Genomic DNA, 11163 nt, shown 5'->3' with positions numbered 1-11163 from the left:
GGGGATTTTGGGGTCAGTTTGGGGGTTTGGGGTTTTGGGGGATTTTGGGGGTTTTGGGGGATTTTTGGGGATTTTTGGGGTGATTTTGGGGGATTTTGGGGGTGAATTTGGGGATTTTTGGGGTGAATTTTGGGGATTTGGGGCTGAATTTTGGGGATTTTGGGGTGAATTTGGGGGAATTTTGGGGGTTTTGGGGGTGAATTTGGGGGATTTTGGGGGTCAGTTTGGGGGGTTTTGGGGGATTTTGGGGGTTTTGGGGGTGAATTTGGGGGATTTTGGGGTGAATTTGGGGGATTTTGGGGGGTTTTGGGGTGAATTTGGGGGATTTTGGGGTGAATTTGGGGTGTTTTGGGGGATTTTGCTTGGAGTTTGGGGGATTTTGGGGGGATTTGGGGATTTTGGGGGTGAATTTGGAGGATTTGGGGTGAATTTTGGGGGATTTTGGGGTGAATTTGGGGCATTTTGGGGATTTTGGGGGTGAATTTGGGGGGACTTTTGGGGATTTTATGGTCAATTTGGGGGATTTGGGGGTCAATTTGGGGGATTTTTGGGGTGAATGGGGGAATTTGGGTGATTTGGGGGGATTTTAGGGTGATTTGGAGGATTTTGGGGCATTTATGGGTGAATTTTGGGGTGTTTGGGTGAATTTGGGGGATTTTGGGGATTTTGGGGGGGATTTTGGGGGATTTTGGGGGATTTTGGGGATTTTGGGGTGAATTTCAGGGATTTTGGGGTGAATTTGGGGGCATTTGGGGTGATTTTGGGGGGGATTTTGGGGACTTGGGGTGGTTTGGGGGTCAATTTGGGGGATTTTGGGGGGTTTTGGGGGGGGTTTTCAGGGATTTTGGGGTGATTTTTCAGGGATTTTTGGGGTGATTTTGGGGGATTTTGGGGGGTGATTTTGGGGAATTTTGGGGTGTTTGGGGGGGGGGTGTTTTGGGGGTGATTTTGGGGGATTTTGGGGGTGGTTTGGGGGATTTTGGGGGATTTTTGGGGGATTTGGGGGATTTTGGGGTGATTTTGGGGGATTTTGGGGTGGTTTTCAGTGATTTTGGGGGGATTTTGGGGGATTTTGGGGGATTTGGGGGATTTTGGGTGATTTTCAACGGTTTTGGGGTTGTTTTTTGGGGGTTTTGGGGGAAGCCCCCAATTTTGGGGGTGGTTTGGGGGATTTTGGGGTTGTTTTGGGGGTTTTGGGGGAATTTTGGGGGTGAAATTTTGGGGGGGGAAGGGGGTGATTTTGGGGTGGTTTGGGGGATTTTTGGGGTGATTTTCCAAAATTTTGGGGTGGTTTTGGGGGATTTTGGGGTGATTTTGGGGGATTTTGGGGCACAGACCCCCAAACCCAACCCAGTGGTTTGGGGGAATTTGGGGTGAAACCCCCCAATTTTGGTGTGATTTTCCCCCCAAATTTTTGGGGACCCCCAACTGCCCAGGGGACCCCCCAAACCCCCCCACCCCCTCCAAACCCCCAAAACCCCCCAAACCCCCAAATTTTGGGGTCACCCCCCCAGACCCCCAATCACCCCCAAACACCCCTGGTTTGGGGACATTTTGGGGTGGTTGTGGGGGATTTTTGGGGATTTTGGGGTGGTTTTGGGGGATTTTTGGGGTACCCCCCAATGTTCCCCAAACCCCCAAATCCTCCCCAAACCCCTCTTTGTAAAACTCTGGAGGGGGCCCCCAAAAGACCCCCAAAATCCCCCCCACCCCCCCAAAGCCCCCCAACCCCCCAAATCCCCCCCAAACCTCCCCAAATCCCCCCCAACAGCCCCAACCCCACCCAAACCCCCCCACACCCCCCACCCCCCCCAAACCCCCCAAATCCCCCCCCAGCCCTCCCCAGACCCCCAAATCCCCCCGAGACCCCTCAAACTCCCCAAATCCCCCCCAATTCCCCACAAACCCCCCCAAAAACCCCTCAAACCCCCAAACCCCCCCAAATGCCCCCAAACCCCCCCAAATCCCCCCAATCACCCCCAAACCCCCCAAATCCTCCCCAAATCCCCCAAACCCCCCAAATCACCCCCCCAAACCCCCCCAATCCCCCAACCCCCAAACCCCCCAAATCCCCCCCAATCCCCCCCAAACCCCCCAATCCCCCCCCAAATCCCCCCCAAAATCCTCCCCAATCACCCCCAACCCCCCAAACCCCCCCCAAATCACCCCCAACCCCCCAAATCCCCCCCAAACCCCCCAAATCCCCCCCAAACCCCCAAATCCTCCCCAAATCCTCCCCCCAAACCCCCCCCCCAAATCCCCCCAAATCCTCCCCAAACCCCCCAAATCCTCCCCAATCACCCCCCCGCCCCCCAATCCCCCCCCCATCACCCCCAACCCCCAAATCACCCCCAAACCCCCCCCCCCAATCCCCCCTCCCCCCTCCCCAAACCCCCCAAAATCCCCCAAACCCCCAAATCCCCCCCAAATCACCCCCAAACCCCCAAATCCTCCCCAAACCCCCCAGCCCCCTCCCCAAACCCCCCCAATCACCACCCAACCCCCAAACCCCGCCCAACCCCGCCCCCAGACGCCCCCAGCCCCGCCCCCGGCCCCGCCCCCTCACGCCGGTGGTGGTTCCTGCGGGGGGGCCTCGCGCCCCCCCCCGGCTCCTCGGCCTCCTCCTCGGCCAGGTGGGTGTGGCTGTAGTGGTAGCTCAGCCCCGGGCGGTTCTTGTAGCGCTTCCCGCAGACTGAAGGACAGCACAGGGCACTCAGTGTCCGAGCGGTCACTCAGTGGTCACTCAGTGGTCACTCAGTGGTCACTCAGTGTCTGAGCAGTCACTCAGGCCCAGAGTCGGAATGGTTAACTGGGGCTGAGCGGTCACTCAGGGTCGGAGCGGTCACTTGGGGGAGCGGTCACTCAAGGGGAATGGTCACTCAAGGTGAGTGGTCACTCGGTATCTGAGGGGTCACTGGGACCCAGAGTCTAAATGGTTAATTGGGGCTGAGTGGTCACTCAGTGTCAATTGGTCACTCAGGGTCAATTGGTCACTCAGGGTCAGTGGTCACTCAGGGTCAATTGGTCACTCAGGGTCAATGGTCACTCAGGCCAGGTGGGTGTGGCTGTAGTGGTAGCTCAGCCCCAGGCGGTTCTTGTAGCGCTTCCCGCAGACTGAAGGACAGCACAGGGCAGCGGTCACTCAGTGGTCACTCAGTGGTCACTCAGTGGCCAAGGTGTCACTCAGAGTCCGAGCGGTCACTCAGTGGTCACTCAGAGTCTGAGCGGTCACTTGGGCCCAGAGTCGGAATGGTTAACTGGGGCTGAGCGGTCACTCAGGGTCTGAGCGGTCACTTGGGGTGAGCGGTCACTCAAGGGGAATGGTCACTCAAGGTGAGTGGTCGCTCGGTATCTGAGCGGTCACTCAGGGTCGGAGTGGTCACTCAAAGGGAATGGTCACTCAAGGTGAGCGGTCACTCGGTATCTGAGCGGTCACTCAAGGTGAGTGGTCGCTCAGAGTCTGAGCACTCAGTGTCAGTGGTCAGGGTCAGTGGTCACTCAGGGTCAGTGGTCACTCAGTGTCTGAGCGGTCACTCAGGGTCAGTGGTCACTCAGGGTCAGTGGTCACTCAGTGTCTGAGTGGTCACTCGGACCCAGAGTCGGAATGGTTAACTGGGGCTGAGCGGTCACTCAGGGTCTGAGCGGTCACTTGGGGTGAGCGGTCACTCAAAGGGAATGGTCACTCAAGGTGAGTGGTCGCTCAGTGTCTGAGCGGTCACTCAGGGTCAGTGGTCACTCAGTGTCTGAGTGGTCACTCAGGGTCAGTGGTCACTCAGGGTCAGTGGTCACTCAGTGTCTGAGCGGTCACTCGGACCCAGAGTCTAAATGGTTAATTGGGGCTGAGCGGTCACTCAGTGTCTGAACGGTCAGTTGGGGTGAGCGGTCACTCAGGGTCACAGCGGTCACTCGGTATCTGAATGGTCACTGGGCTCAGTGGTCACTCGAGGCTAAGCAGTCACTTGGTATCCGAGCGGTCACTCAGGGTCAGTGGTCACTCAGGGTGAGCGGTCACTCGAGGCTAAGCAGTCACTTGGTATCCGAGCGGTCACTCAGGGTCAGTGGTCACTCAGGGTCTGAATGGTCAGTTGGGGCTGAGTGGTCACTTGGGGTCAGGGGTCACTTGGGCCCAGCAGTCACTCAGTGTGAGCGGTCACTTGGGGTGAGTGGTCACTCAAGGGGAATGGTCACTCAGGGTGAGTGGTCACTCAGGGTCAGTGGTCACTCAGGGTCAGTGGTCACTCAGGGTGAGAGGTCACTTGGGCTCAGCAGACACTTGGGGTGAGCGGTCACCGGTATCTGAGCGGTCACTTGGGCCCAGCGGTCACTCAGTGTCCGAGCGGTCACTCGGGCCCAGAGTCTAAATGGTTAACTGGGGCAGAGTGGTCACTCAGGGTCAGTGGTCACTCAGGGTCAGTGGTCACTCAGAGTCTCAGCGGTCACTCAGGGTGAGCGGTCACTCGGTGTCCGAGTGGTCACTCGGGCCCAGAATCTGAGTGGTCACTTGGGGCTGATTGGTCACTAAAAACCAGAGCGGTCACTCGGTATCTGAGTGGTCACTCAGGGTCAATTGGCCACTCAGGGTCAGTGGTCACTCAGAGCTGAGTGGTCACTCAGGGTCAATTGGTCACTCAGGGTCACCTGGCCACTCAGGGTCAGTGGTCACTCAGGGTCAGTGGTCACTCAGGGTCAGTGGCCACTCAGGGTCAGCGGAGTCACTCAGAGCCAGAGTGGTCACTTGCTGTCCGAGCGGTCACTCAGTGTCCGAGTGGTCACTCAGTGGCGTACAGGGACCCCCAACCCCCAAAATTGGATCAGAGACCCCAAACCAGACCCCAAAACCCCCCAAATCGCCCCAAATTGCCCCAAATTGCCCCAAAAAATTCCCCCCAAAACCAGACCCCAAATTCCCCCCAAAACCAGACCCCAAACTTCCCCAAACCAGACCCCAAAACCAGACCCCAAAACCCCCAAACCCCGCCCCCAAATCCCCCCCAAAACCCCCCAAATTCCTCCCAAAACCAGACCCCAAACTTCCCCAAACCAGACCCCAAACTGCCCCAAAAGCCCCCAAAACCAGACCCCAAAACCTCCAAAACCAGGTCAGGAACACCAAAACCCGACCCCAAAACCCCCAAAACTGCACCCCCAAATCCCCCCAAAACCAGACCCCAAACTGCCCCAAAAGCCCCCAAAACCTGATCCCAAAATCCCCCGAATCCCACCCCCAAATCCCCCCCAAAAAACCCCCAAATTCCCCCAAAACCAGACCCCAAAATCCCCAAAACCTCCCCCAAACCAGACCCCAAAACCTCCAAAACCAGGTCAGGAACCCCAAAACCCGACCCCAAAACCCCCAAAACTGCACCCCCAAATCCCCCCCAAAAAAACCCCAAAACCTCCCCAAACCAGACCCCAAAACCTCCCAAATCCCCCAAAAACCCCACAAATTTCCCCCAAAACCCGATCCCAAAATCCCCCGAACCCCGCCCCCAAATCCCGAAAACCCCACAAATTCCCCAAACCAGACCCCAAACTGCCCCAAAAGCCCCCAAAACCAGACCCCCAAAACCTCCCAAACCCCACCCCCAAATCCCCCCCAAAACCCCACAAATTCGCCCCAAACCAGACCCCAAAATCCCCAAAACCCGATCCCAAACCAGACCCCAAAACCTCCCAAATCCCCCCAAAAACCCCCAAATTCCCCCAAAACCAGACCCCAAACTGCCCCAAAACCAGACCCCAAACTGCCCCAAAAGCCCCCAAAACCAGACCCCAAAACCCCCAAACCCCACCCCCAAATCCCCCCCAAATTCCCCCAAACCAGACCCCAAAATCCCCAAAACCTCCCCAAACCAGACCCCAAAACCTCCCAAATTCCCCCAAAATCCCCCAAATTCCCCCCAAAACCCGATCCCAAAATCCCCGGACCTCGCCCCCAAATCCCCCCGAAAACCCCACAAATTCCCCCCAAAACCAGACCCCAAACTGCCCCAAACCAGACCCCAAACTGCCCCAAAAGCCCCCAAAACCAGACCCCAAAACCTCCCAAACCCCGCCCCCAAATCCCCCCAAAACCCCACAAATTCCCCCAAAACCAGACCCCCAAAATCCCCAAAACCCCCATCCCAAACCAGACCCCAAAACCTCCCAAATCCCCCAAAAACCCCAAATTCCCCCCAAAACCAGACCCCAAACTTCCCCAAAACCAGACCCCAAACTGCCCCAAAAGCCCCCAAAACCAGACCCCAAAACCTCCAAAACCAGGTCAGGAACCCCAAAACCCGACCCCAAAACCCCCAAAACTGCACCCCCAAATCCCCCCAAACAAACCAGACCCCAAACTGCCCCAAAAGCCCCCAAAACCAGACCCCAAAACCCCCAAACCCCAGCCCCAAATCCCCCCAAAACCCCCAAATTCCCCCCAAAACCAGACCCCAAACTTCCCCAAACCAGACCCCAAACTGCCCCAAAAGCCCCCAAAACCAGACCCCAAAACCTCCAAAACCAGGTCAGGAACCCCAAAACCCCACCCCAGACCCCAAAACCCCCAAAACCCCCAAAACTGCACCCCAAACTCCCCCAAAACCAGACCCCAAACTGCCCCAAAGCCCCCAAAACCTGATCCCAAAATCCCCAAATCCCCCCCCCCCCCCAAAATCCCCGACCCCAAATCCCCCAAAAACCCCCAAATTCCCCAAAACCAGACCCCAAAATCCCCAAAACCCCCCAAAACCAGACCCCAAACTGCCTCCAAAACTACCAGGTCAGGAACCCCAAAACCCGACCCCAAAACCCCCAAAACTGCACCCCCCCCAAATCCCCCCAAACCAGACCCCAAAACCTCCCCAAACCAAACCCCCCCAAAACCTCCCAAATTCCCCCCAAATCCCCCAAAAACCAGACCCCCAAAACCCGATCCCAAAATCCCCCCCAAACCTCCCACCCCCCCAGCCCCCCAAATCCCCCCAAAACCCCACAAATTCCCCCAAACCCAGACCCCAAACTGCCCCAAAAAGCCCCCCAAAAACCAGACCCCCAAAAAACCCCCAAACCCCACCCCCCAAATCCCCCCCCCAAACCCCAAAATTCCCCCCCCAAACCAGACCCCAAAATCCCCAAAACCCGATCCCAAGACCCCAGACCCCCAAAACCTCCCAAAACCCCCCAAAACCCCCAAAACCCCCAAAACCCCATCCCAAAATCCCCCAAACCCCCCAAACTGCCCCAAAATCCCCCAAAACCCCACCCAAAACCTCCCCCAAACCAGACCCCCAAAACTGCCCCAAAAGCCCCCAAAACCAGACCCCCCAAAACCCCCCAAACCCCACCCCCAAATCCCCCCCCAACCCCCCCAAACCAGACCCCAAAACCCCCCAAACTGCCCCAAAACCCCCCCCCAAAACCCCCAAAACCCCCAGCCCAAACCCCCCAAACCCCCCCAAAAACCCCAAAATCCCCAAAATTCCCCCCAAACTCCCCAAAACCCCCCCAAAACCCCCAGACCCCCCAAACCCCCAAACCCCGCCCCAAATGCCCCCCCAAACCCCACAAATTCCCCCAAATTTCCCCAAACTCCCCAAAACCAGACCCCCAAATCCCCCCCAAAAGACCCCCCCCCAAAATCCCCCCCAAACCCCCCCCAAACCCCAAAATCCCCAAAATCCCCCCAAAATCCCCAAAACCCCCCAAACCAGACCCCAAAAACCCTCCCAAACCCCCAAACCCCCCAAAAAACCCCCAAAACCAGACCCCAAAAACCAGACCCCCAAACCCCCAAACCCCCCCAAAACCCCCAAAATCCCCCCAAAACCCCAAAACCCCAAAACCCCCCCCAAACCCCCCAAAACCCCCCAAACTGCCCCACCCCACTGCAACCCCCCAAAACCCAGCCCAAACCCCCCCAAAACCCCCAAATTCCCCCAAACCAGCCCCCAAACCCCCCAAACCAGACCCCCAAACTCCCCCAAAACCCCCCCCAAACCCCCCCCCAAAATCCCCCCAAAAACCCCCTCCCCCAAAACCCCCCCAAAAATCCCCCAAAACCCCCCCAATCCCCCCCCAAAATCCCCAAAACCCCCCCCCCCAAACCCCCCAAAAACCCCCAAAAACCCCCCCCCAAACCCCCTAACCCCCCCCCAAATCCCCCCTTCAAAACCCCCAAACCCCCAAACCAGACCCCAAAATCCCCAAAAGCCCCCAAAACCCAGACCCCAAAACCCCCCAAACCCCCCCCAAAACCCCCCCCAAACCCCCAACTTCCCCAAAATCCCCCCAAACCCCCCCAAACTGCCCCAGACCCCCCCCCAAAACCCCCCAAAACCCCCCCCCCCAAATTCCCCCCCAAATCCCCCCAAATTCCCCAAAATCCCCCAAAACCCCCCCCCCAAACCCCCAAATTCCCCATCCCCCCAAAACCCCAAATCCCCCCTAAACCCCCAAATTTCCCCCAAAACCCCTGAAACCCCCCAAAACCCCAAGAAATCCCCAAACCCCCCCAAATCCCCAAAATCCCCAAACCCCCAAACCCCCAATTCCCCCCCCCAAACCCCCCCAAAACCCCAAACCCCCAAAATCCCCCCAAAATCCCCCCCCAAAACCCCCAAATTCCCCAAAACCCCCAAAATGCCCCAAATGCCCCCAACCCCACCCGCCATGCCCGTGCCTGAGTCTCATGCCTCTGTCTGTCTCACTGTCGCACACGTAGGGTTTGTCCCTCTCCTCCAGCCAAGGCCTGTCCGCCCCTCCTCTTCATCACCCAGCCCGGCCCGCCAGCCCTGTCCGCGGCCGCCTGTCAGTCCCGCTGTCTGTCTGTCCGCTGTCTGGCCCCGCCGCCGTCCGCTGTCTGTCTGTCTGTCTGTCTGTCTGTCTGTCCGCCGTCTGTCCGTCCGCTGTCCGTGGCCGCTGTCCGCCTGTCCGGCCGGCCAGCTGTCTGTCCGGCTGTCCGGCTGGCCGGTGGCTGTCTGTCTGTCCGGCTGTCTGTCCGTCTGTCTGTCTGTCCGGCTGTCTGTCCGGCTGTCCGTCTGGCTGTCTGTCTGTCTGGCTGTCTGGCTGTCTGTCTGTCCGGCCAGCTGGCTGTCTGCCCGTCTGTCCATCTGTCCGTGTGGCTGTCTGTCTGTCCGGCTGTCCGGCCGGCTGTCCGGCTGTCTGTCCGTCTGGCTGTCTGGCTGTCTGTCCGGCTGTCCGGCTATCCGTCTGTCTGTCCGGCTGGCTGTCCGCCAGCTGTCTGTCTGTCCGCCCGTCTGTCCGTCTGTCTGTCCGCTCTGTCCGTCCGTCTGTCTGTCCGTCCATCCGTCTGTCTGTCTGTCCGTCCGTCTGTCCGTCTGTCTGTCCGTCTGTCTGTCCGTCTGTCTGGCTCTGTCTGCCCGCCTGTCCGTCTGTCTGTCCGTCTGTCCGTCCGTCTGTCCCGTCCGTCTGTCTGTCCGTCCGTCCGTCTGTCTGTCTGTCTGTCTGTCTGTCCGGCCAGCTGGCTGCCTGTCTGTCCGGCCGTCTGTCTGTCTGTCTGTCTGTCCGTCTGTCTGTCCGTCTGTCCGGCCAGCTGCCTGTCTGCCCGGCTGTCTGTCTGTCTGTCTGTCTGTCTGTCTGTCTGTCGTCCGTCCGTCTGTCCGTCTGTCTGTCCGTCTGTCCGCCAGCTGCCTGTCTGCCCGGCTGTCTGTCTGTCTGTCTGTCTGTCTGTCTGTCCGTCCATCCGTCTGTCTGTCTGTCTGTCCGTCTGTCCCTGTCCGCCAGCTGGCTGTCTGCCCGGCTGTCCGGCTGTCTGTCTGTCCCAATGTCCCAGTGTCCAGCTGTCCATCTGTCCACCCGTCTTGTCCGGCTGTCCAGCTGTCCATCTGTCCCAATGTCCGGCTGTCCGTCTGTCTGTCTGTCTCTCAGTCCATCCCACCGCCCAGCTGCCCCTCTGTCCCTCTGTCCGTCCGTCCATCCCTCTGTCCGTCTGTCCGTCCATCCATCCTGTCCGTCCGTCCATCGCCCTGTCCGTCCGTCCATCCATCCCTCTGTCCGTCCGTCCGTCCCCCTGTCCGTCCGTCCCTCTGTCCCTCTGTCCGTCCGTCCGTCCATTGCCCTGTCCCCCTGTCCGTCCCCCTGTCCGTCGGTCCATCCCCTGTCCCACTGTTTGTCCGTCCATCCCTTTGTCCGTCTGTCCGTCCATCCATCCCACTGCCCAGCTGTCCCTCTGTCCGTCGGTCCATCCCCCTGTCCCTCTGTCTGTCCCTCCATCCCCCCGCCCGTCCCCCCGTCCGTCCGTGTGTCCGTGTGTCCGTCCGTCGGTCCCACCTTGCCCTTGGCTCTGTTCTTCTGGGCCCATCCCGTTTCCTCGTCGGCTCCCATCCCACTGCCCAGCTGTCGTCGCGGGAATCCCCGGTCCTTCTGTCTGTCCCTCCATGGGGCGAGAAACGGCGATTTGGGGAAAAATCCGAAACGGCCCATTTGGGCTGTTCTTTGGAAAATCGGGCCGGGAAAATCGGGGCCTTGGGGGAAAATCGGGGGGAAATCGGGGGCGATTGGGGAAAATCCGGGCGAAAAACGGCGATTTGGGGAAAATCCAGGCGAAATCAGGGATTTGGGGAAAATCCGGGCAAAAAACCGGGATTTGGGGAAAATCCGGGGGGATTTGGGGAAAATCCGGCGGAAACGGGATTTGGGGAAAATCCGGCGGGGGGGAAAATCCAGGCTTTGGGGGATTTGGGGAAAATCCGGCCAAAAAACCGGGATTTGGGGAAAATCCGGGGGGATTTGGGGAAAATCCGGGGGAAACGGGGATTTGGGGAAAATCCGGGTGAGAAACGGCGATTTGGGGAAAATCCGGCTAAATCAGGGATTTGGGGAAAATCCGGCCAAAAAACCGGGATTTGGGGAAAATCGGGGGGATTTGGGGAAAATCGGGGGGATTTGGGGAAAATCCGGGCAAAAAAACGGGATTTGGGGAAAATCGGGGGGGATTTGGGGAAAATCTGGGGGCAAAAATCGGGGATTTGGGGGAAAATCTGGGGGATTTGGGGAAAATCTGGGGGGATTTGGGGAAAATCTCCGGGAAACGGGATTTGGGGAAAATCTGGGGGCATTTGGGGAAAATCTGGGGGAAAATCGGGATCGGGGATTTGGGGAAAATCTGGGGGATTTGGGGGGAAAATCTGGGGAAAATCGGGGGAATTGGGGGGAATCTGG

General features: G+C 58.6%; 1 long non-coding RNA gene across 1 annotated transcript; it reads right to left on the bottom strand.

Annotated features, from left to right (window-relative positions):
- Positions 1–1656: 1656 nt before the first annotated feature.
- Positions 1657–8753, bottom strand: LOC115916778. The gene is made up of 3 exons (XR_004061624.1): positions 8691–8753; positions 2567–2692; positions 1657–1670 (listed from the first exon to the last, which is right to left on the bottom strand). It is a non-coding gene; the product is annotated as an uncharacterized LOC115916778 (long non-coding RNA).
- Positions 8754–11163: the final 2410 nt, after the last annotated feature.

This window comes from Camarhynchus parvulus, unplaced genomic scaffold (genome assembly GCF_901933205.1).
Source record: "Camarhynchus parvulus unplaced genomic scaffold, STF_HiC, whole genome shotgun sequence".
Classification (NCBI taxonomy): Eukaryota; Metazoa; Chordata; class Aves; order Passeriformes; family Thraupidae; genus Camarhynchus; species Camarhynchus parvulus.
This window is presented reverse-complemented; position numbering and strand designations above follow the sequence as displayed.